We start from the raw sequence: 8,198 nt of genomic DNA, 5'->3' as shown, positions 1-8,198 counted from the left end.
GCAACTGTACCCTAAGTCACAGGCCATATTATAAAGCACTACTTAAATATATTGATATGATAGAAGTTTTACTGATTTTATTCTTTTAAACATGGGAATGAAGTTTCTGGCAGGAGGACAGAGGAAAGGAGGAGCCTCCAAGGTGAGTATGATGAGATTTTACATTGATGGTTTGAGACTGTACTTGTCTGAGTGTTAAACAGGTGCACGAGGGGAAGCTGGCAGGCAGACGGGATTCCAGGGAGATCCAGGGAAAAGGCTGGAAGTATCTTTTAAACTTAGTGTTATCACTTTAGAGAACAAACAAGAGAGCCAGGTTGATGACAACACCAACAATAACCTGATAGAGAGCAGCAGCCTGAGTTGGTCCTTAATAATGGATTGGATTTATATAGCGCTTTTCAAGGCACCCAAAGCGCTTTACAATGCCACTATTCATTCACTCTCACATTCACACACTGGTGGAGGCAAGCTACGGTTGTAGCCACAGCTGCCCTGGGGCAGACTGACAGAAGCGAGGCTGCCATGTCGCGCCATCGGCCCCTCTGGCCATCACCAGTAGGGTAAAGTGTCTTGCCCAAGGACACAACGACCAGGACAGAGAGCCCGGGGATCGACCCGGCGACCTTCCGATTATAGATACGCTTCCCAACCCCCTGAGCCACGGTCACCCAAATAGCATGAGTCAATGATCCAGTGCAGAATGGGTGTGGTGGAGAAAGCCTCAGAGAAAGAAACTCCACCTGCAGTCAGGCAAGCGAGAAAACGCCAGCCCGTTACTCCACCCAAGAGTGAGAGAGAGCTACAACAGACAGAAGAGAGACAACAGAGGGAGGAAAAAGGAGAAAACCTCAGATCTGCCAGGACCATAACAGAAACTATTATGTAAGGCTTTCTGTGGTCAACTGGTGCAGTGAGTGGTGCAGGTTCAACACTGGGCTGCATCTCTTCCAGAGGAAGCACTACAAAGCATGAGATGTCAAGCAGCTCGTGACTTGGCACGTTTATCTCCAGATCAAAGGCGCTTTAGCCATGTGCGAGGGATTATGCTCCTCTCAATCCCTCCTTATCCTACAGCTCAGGGCGACACCTGAAGAGCCAGCTCTTTACTCTCACTGCTGCAGGTAGTAAAAGTCTTCTCCCTGCTGAAGGTTAGCCTGGTTAGTCAGAGAAAGCTGTAATCATCCCTGGGTTTGGAAGGGTTGTTTGGTGGATAGAAGAACAGCAAATAAACAGTCTCCTTTATATTAACGTCATGAAGCAGACACCTGGGATCAGACACAACAGGCGTGGTCCCGTACAGGAGTGAGTCGCAACCTCTGTAACCTCTGCAATCTGAATATTTACTGCAGCAGCTGAGAAGTTAACATGAAGTCTTAATATTTGCATTTAGTTTTCTCTGATGTTAAGCATCAAAAGCCACAAATGAAGCTGTAAAATGAAAATCCCCTTTAGCTGCGACTCTTTTTGGAATTTGGGGCTGATGCAGGGTCATCTGTGGTTTGATAGTTTACTTTTTTTAACGTCATGTGTTATTAGAGTCAGAGCTTTACTACGCTGCCCTGGTGATGACCTTACTCCGTATCACTTTAAAGGACATGCTGTCACTGCTTATTAGTCTCCCTCCATCACTGTGACCTTTAAACAAGCGTGTGCCTGTAAATGCTGTCTACAGCCCACAAACAACATGCTAGGAGTTTCATACTCACACACTCATACTTACTACAGCCTCAGGGATTACCTGTGATTACAGCACACAGATTAGCAGCCGGTTTGGATGCAACTGCTCAGATTTGTGAAAAAAAGAAGTGAAGCAATCAATGACCTTATAAATACAACCAGTGGGTTAAAAGTAAGTCGGTAACAGAGCGAGTGACAGTCAAGAGCTGATCTGAGTGGGGCTTTCTTCTGTCTTCAGATCTTCATTACATGAAGATGTGGTGAAAGTCAAGCCCCTGAACTGACCTCACAGCACAGAGAGGAAGTGCTCCGGAGAGAAGACCGGAACAGAAACATGAGGTGAGACTGTTTTTCATTCACTGATATAAAACAGTCTTGGCAGCCGGGGGTCAGTCTGCCAGGGCCTCCACTCCTGGCCGCCACCCGGCACACAATGCACCCGACCCCTATGGCGCCTCCTGCGGGTGGTGGGCCTGCGGGAGGATGGGCCCATGTCTCCTCTTCGGGCTGTGCCCGGCCGGGCCCCATGGACTAAGGCCCGGCCACCAGACGCTCGCCCTCGGGCACCCTCCCCGGGCCTGGCTCCAGGGCGGGGCCCCGGTAACCCTATCCCGGGCAGGGTAAACTGTTCCCTCGGTATCCTTTTCATAAGGGTCTTCTGAATCGCTCTTTGTCTGGTCCCTCACCCAGGGCAAATTTGCCATGGGAGACCCTACCAGGGGGCAAAAGCCCCCAGACAACATAGCCCCTGGGATCCCTGAGACACACAAACCCCTCCACCACGATAAGGTAGTGATTCAAGGAGGAGGATTTCTAGGCGCAGCCAAGTGGCGGAGGGCTTTCGCTTTGGTGGCCTCAGAATCTCATCTCTGATTTTTGCAGATGATGTGGTTCTGTTGGCTTCATCGGGTGAGGGCCTCCAGCTCGCACTGGAACGGTTCGCAGCCGAGTGTGAAGCAGCGGGAATGAGGATCAGCACCTCCAAATCTGAGGTCATGGTTCTCAGCCGGAAAAGGGTGGAGTGCCCACTCCGGGTCGGGGATGAGTTCCTGCCCCAAGTGGAGGAGTTCAAGTATCTCGGGGTCTTGTTCGCGAGTGATGGGAGAAGGGAGCCGGAGATCGACAGACGGATTGGGGCTGCAGCTGCAGTAATGCAGACGCTGCACCGGTCCGTCGTGGTGAAGAGGGAGCTGAGTGTAAAAGCGAAGCTCTCAATTTACCGGTCGATCTACGTCCCTACCCTCACCTATGGCCACGAGCTGTGGGTAGTGACCGAAAGAACGAGATCGCGGATACAAGCGGCAGAAATGAGCTTCCTCCGAAGGGTGGCTGGCCTCTCCCTTAGAGATAGGGTGAGTAGAGCCGCTGCTGCTCCACATCGAAAGGAGCCAGCTGAGGTGGTTCGGGCATCTGACAAGGATGCCCCCTGGGCGCCTCCTGGGTGAGGTGTTCCAGGCATGTCCCACCGGGAGGAGGCCCCGGGGCAGACCCAGGACACGCTGGAGAGATTATATCTCTCGGCTGGCCTGGGAACGCCTTGGTATTCCCCCGGATAAGCTGGAGGAGGTGGCTGGGGAGAGGGAGGTCTGGGCCTCTTTGCTTAGGCTGCTGCCCCCGCGACCCGGCCCGGATAAAGCGGATGAAGATGGATGGATGGATGGATGATATAAAACATCTCCCCCATGCTAGTTTACTCAGCGCTTTTCAAATGATGTGCTGCAATAAGACAAGACTATCTTTGTCTTTGTGTTTATGAACCAACGTGATATTCACACCATGTTACCTGAGTCACTCATTTTTTTAAATTCTCCTTTAGTCTCTAAATTGCAGACTTTTACACTCACCAGACACTTTTTTAGGTACAGCTCCATATTACTGGGTTCCCTTTTGTGGCATAAATTCAACAAGGTGCAAGATGTCTGCAGCATCACACAGCTGCTGCAGACGTGTTGGCTGGATCGTATGGACATGTTTAGCAACAATACTCAGGTGGGCTGTGGTGTTTAAATGATTAGCAGCTGGTAAAAAGCGCTTTTCTGGTGTGAATTGTAGCCTCAGTTTCCTGCTCCTAGCTGACAGGAGTGGCACTCGGTGTGGCCTTCTGCTGCTGTAGCTGTGCCTTCTTAGTCACTTGACACAGTCTGGCTATCCTTCTCTAAACTCTTACATCAACAAGGCATTTATGCCCAGAGAATGACGACTGAGTGGATATGCTTTGGAGATGACAGTTGGGAAAATCTCAGCAGACCAGCTCATCTGACGTGAACAACCGTGCCACATTCAAAGCAACTTAAATCACCTTTTTTGCCCCTTCTGCGGCTCGGTTTGAACCTCAGCAGGTTGTCTTTACCATGTCTAGGTGCTGCCCTGTGATTGTCTGATTAGATATTTGCGTAAACAAGCAGTTGAACAGGTACCTAACATAGGTGAGTGTATGTATTCTGTTTCAAGCTTTTGGTTTTACTACACCACAAACATTTTGCTGCTCTTTAGTCTTACTGTACGTTTTGTCAGTATCAGTAGATTGCCTGGTAACTGTGCAGTAACTTCAGTGTACATTTGCCTGCAATAACTTGCAATGATGGCCAAATTAAAGCCTCAGGCTGGACATTTGTAATGTCCCAATCATGTGTTCCAACAAACAGCATGAATGAGACAAAAGAAGTTGTTCAATTATTCAGCAGCCATTCACAGAGCCCTCTGCTAATCCGGCCATGCTCCACTGAGCTAATAACAGCAGCAGGTGCGGGCAGCTGGGACCGGTGTGATATGAAATTATGGTCAAATGGTAAAACTCCAGTCTGGCCTAAAACTAAAAAGCACTCTGCCAGAGCATGGCCACAGAAATTGGACTTTTTGTAAATATTTGATGTTCGTATGGCCGTCTCAGCGCCTTAATATTTACTTTAAAGATTAATATTAGACTTTTTCAGTCCAGTATGTGCATTTAACACCTTTATTTTACTTTTGTGTACTTTTTGTGTAGATTTAAGTAAATAAGAATTAATTTAAAAATAAATGCTGGTTACTGCTGATGCTTCTGAGCTTTTGCTCGCGTACTCTGAATGTGAAATTTTACATGCACTGGTGTGCTTTTGTGTTCTGGTTCCTCTTCAGCCTTTATTAAAACTCTTTTTAGGCTGTCACTGTACCGCTTTAGCTGTGAGGAAGCAGAGGTGGGATGCGGAGAAGAAACAGAAATCTTTGCACTGAGCCTGTGATTGTGCATCGCATGCTAAACAGCTGCCCTTTGACTGTGGCACACACACACACACACACACACACACACACACACACACACACACACACACACTGCCTGAGTTTTCTAAAATAGTAGTGAGGCCTTCAGATGCGTCACCCTTCCCCCACCTCTGACGCACACCAGACAATAAACGTTACGCAGCCTGTTCCTGCATCAAACACAATCATTAATGGAGAAGGAATGCAAATAACTCGATTCTTTCTTTCTATTTCATCTGAAAAGAGTCTTTCATGGGCGGCTGCATAATGTAGAGTTGCCATGCAACAGCCTCCTGCATAAAAAAGGGAGGGGCTTGACAGGAAACCACAATTACAACTGGCTCTGGGACACCCATCAGTCCTACTAGAAGCTGGAATTGTACGACCAGCTTACATTCTTTTTAACTCAATTAAAAAAATTAATAAAAATCTTATCTATTGATTGATTGATTGGATTAAAAAAATACATCCAATATAAATCCATCCGTTAGATTTCTTAAATCCTTGTCCTGTTCATGGCTCAAGCCTATCCTTATTGTGTGAAGAGCTGGGAAAACTCTAGACAGTTAACCACAGTGTAGTTAAATATTAGCCCACAGACAGCTTAGTTTAAGCTATCTTAGCCTAATTTAAAACAAAATGACAGCTAACATGAACATATCTATTGTTATATCACCTGCTGGTTTTGGACTCTGCATTTCGAAACCTCAACAATGGCCCTTTGCCGAGAGCAGACGTGACAACATTTGAAGGAGAGCAGGAGCTCGCAAGCATAATTAGCAAGCTACATCCATGACCTGCAGAGGTGCCATGCACAGACACACATAGCTAGTTACTTATGGAGGGCCTAGTTGGCCGAAATGAATGAATTAAATAGAATTCAGTTTGGCACTCTAGGCCCTCAGTACCACGCTTAGAGTAGTCTAATACCAGAAGTTTACTCCTTAAACTTAATCACACTTTGCGGCCGGTCTGTAGCGCACACAAAGCCCTGACATGAGTCAGATAATTCTATAACAAATGCTTCAAATGGCTCCAGCAGCACAAACACTGTGAAGAAGTCCACTTACAGTTCTCCTCACATGGAAAACTATCCTACAGCTGTCTGTGTTTGCATACCCAGCTCCAAATCAAATCCAGTTAGTAAAAAATTCACTTCACTTCTCTGCAGACTTCTGAAGCTACCCACAGAGACCAAAATCACATTTTGTATCAGTGTAAACTTTTTTGTTTGTTTTTTATTTTGTAAAGTTTTAAAATAGGATTGACTCACTAATGGATTTAGCCTCAAGTGGCCGCTAGAGGAAATGCAGTTTATGACACTCCATATTTTAGCTCCAGTGCTTGTCACTTATTTATTATCTGGTGAATAAATAAATTAGGGTCACCTGTAAAGTTGAATGAATGAATAAATAAATAGATGGATCAATATTCAATTAAAAATTATCTATATAGTGCCAAATGACAACAGCTGACTCAAAGGCTTTATATTGTAAAGAGGCTAGAATAATAAATACAGGTGTTAGCTAGCAGTTGATGGACGGCTGACGACTTAAAGTTGGTTTGTTTGTTTAATTTTTCGGCTGACTGTCCTTTGTTTTACTCATTTCATTTATTTGGTAGTTACTTTAAATATTAAATTACTAAATGTGAGATTTTTGCCTCAGTAAGAGTGTAAGGAGGTTGTTGTTTTTGGCATACGACAAAACTACGTTAGCTTTTAGCTTACCCGTGCTTCTTAACGTTATACTAAACTATAACCACTGGTATTTCTTACAACCCTAAAACCCCAGTCAGTCAATGTCTTCATGCAACTTTTGGCACCGACAATAATGATTTTTTATTTGTGTGTGTGCGTGTGTGCGTGTGTGTGTGTTTAAATTATGTAGAAACAAATTAACAACATGCAGAAGCCTACTTTTCTTTTAAATGTATTGTGGTAGAAATATTAGGCCCGATTCCCAAGTGATAAAACAAGAAATACTACAAATAGTGATCCACAGAAGTACCAAACACTGAAGCAGAAATAGAAATAACTCTTTGACAATCGGTTATTTTTACACGTGAATGCAAAATTGATGAGTTCAGACTGCCTCCGGCTGCTGTTGCCCTTTATTGTCGGCGGATCCCTTTAATAAGTGAAGTGGAAGTGAGTTGAAGTGGCTCTCGGTTCAGCTGTAGAGTGAGCGCAGAGCAGCACACGGGACGGGACAGAGGGAGCTTAAACGGGACAATCCCAGCAGATGACGATAACTGCTTGAAACATCCTCAGTTTTCGCGGATAAGTCTGCCTTTAGGTAAGTGGTAAACATCAGCTGTGTGTGTGCTTTAGGATTTGGCTTAACGCAGTCAAAGCTTTAGAGGATTCACATCTCTGTGTTAAAATGAATCCAATCATATAAAGTGCAGATGTCCAGTTGCTGGTTTAGTAAGAGCGCAGGTCTGCAGCGGGACAACAGCGCGCCTACGTCCGCATCTTCAATCTGCGAAAACTTGAATGAACCACTGATGCGCTCGTGGTGAGCGCTGGGGAGGAAGGATCGCATGAGTTGCGAGGCACTGTGGGATTTTGTTTGGCGTTTTCAGCGCGTGTGTTGTCTGCACGTGTAGTTCTCTGTGAGTATTTTCAGTTTAAACTTCAGGCTTGATCTTAAAGTTGAGTTGTCACAGCGCAGAGTCTGGCGTGAGTCGCCGCACTGCACCTGATTCTCTGCTGCTTGTGACAAGCTGCTGTTATTTCTGCAGTGAAACGTGTCTGACCGTCGGATTCATTCAGAAGTCATCTGATTTTAGCAGGAGTCATTAAAAACACTGAGATGAGAGCATTTCTGCAGATTCGGTTGAGTTAGTGATTTATTTAAATAAAAACAGTAACAGTAATTTTTCAGGGAATAAATGAAATAATTAAATCTTGAATTGACATTTTGACACCATGTACACCTAGTTGAACAGTTTATACACTGTGTGTTGATTTTAGAAATTAAACATACTAATAAGTGACCCTTGGACTTGTGCTCTCCCTCTGCAGTCAGTTTACAGATATAAGAAACTTGAATTGAATACCAAATGAATCCTTTGATCAAATGTGACCAGAGAAGTCTGTTACATTGCTGGGGTTTTACATTCATTTTGGGAGTTTCTACGACATTGCCATCATTATTCACAGTGGATTGTCTCAATGGCTCATCAGCAAGCCACATTCATGTCATTGTCATGGATTAATGTGTGATTACATAAGCCTGTCCACTCCTCTCTCTTATCCTGGCTCTGTGCGAGAG

General features: G+C 45.3%; 1 protein-coding gene across 2 annotated transcripts in view; it reads left to right on the top strand.

Annotated features, from left to right (window-relative positions):
- The first annotated feature begins 7,079 nt into the window (after window positions 1–7,079).
- Window positions 7,080–8,198, top strand: part of LOC146667806 (tripartite motif-containing protein 2) — a 35,105-nt gene continuing 33,986 nt past the window's right edge. The window contains exon 1 of one of the 2 annotated variants that reach the window (XM_085409493.1): window positions 7,080–7,217. The gene's annotated coding sequence lies outside the window, so the exon portion shown is untranslated. Of the gene's footprint in view, window positions 7,218–7,441; window positions 7,537–8,198 lie in introns of those variants that run through there. The other variant, XM_085409495.1, reaches the window with a different exon arrangement.

Source organism: Rhamphochromis longiceps, linkage group LG6 (genome assembly GCF_057381845.1).
Source record: "Rhamphochromis longiceps isolate RC_006_pf linkage group LG6, R_longiceps_female_GT1.1, whole genome shotgun sequence".
NCBI classification, from domain to species: Eukaryota; Metazoa; Chordata; class Actinopteri; order Cichliformes; family Cichlidae; genus Rhamphochromis; species Rhamphochromis longiceps.
Note: the sequence above shows the minus strand (reverse complement) of the source record. Positions and strands in the feature narration are given on the sequence as shown.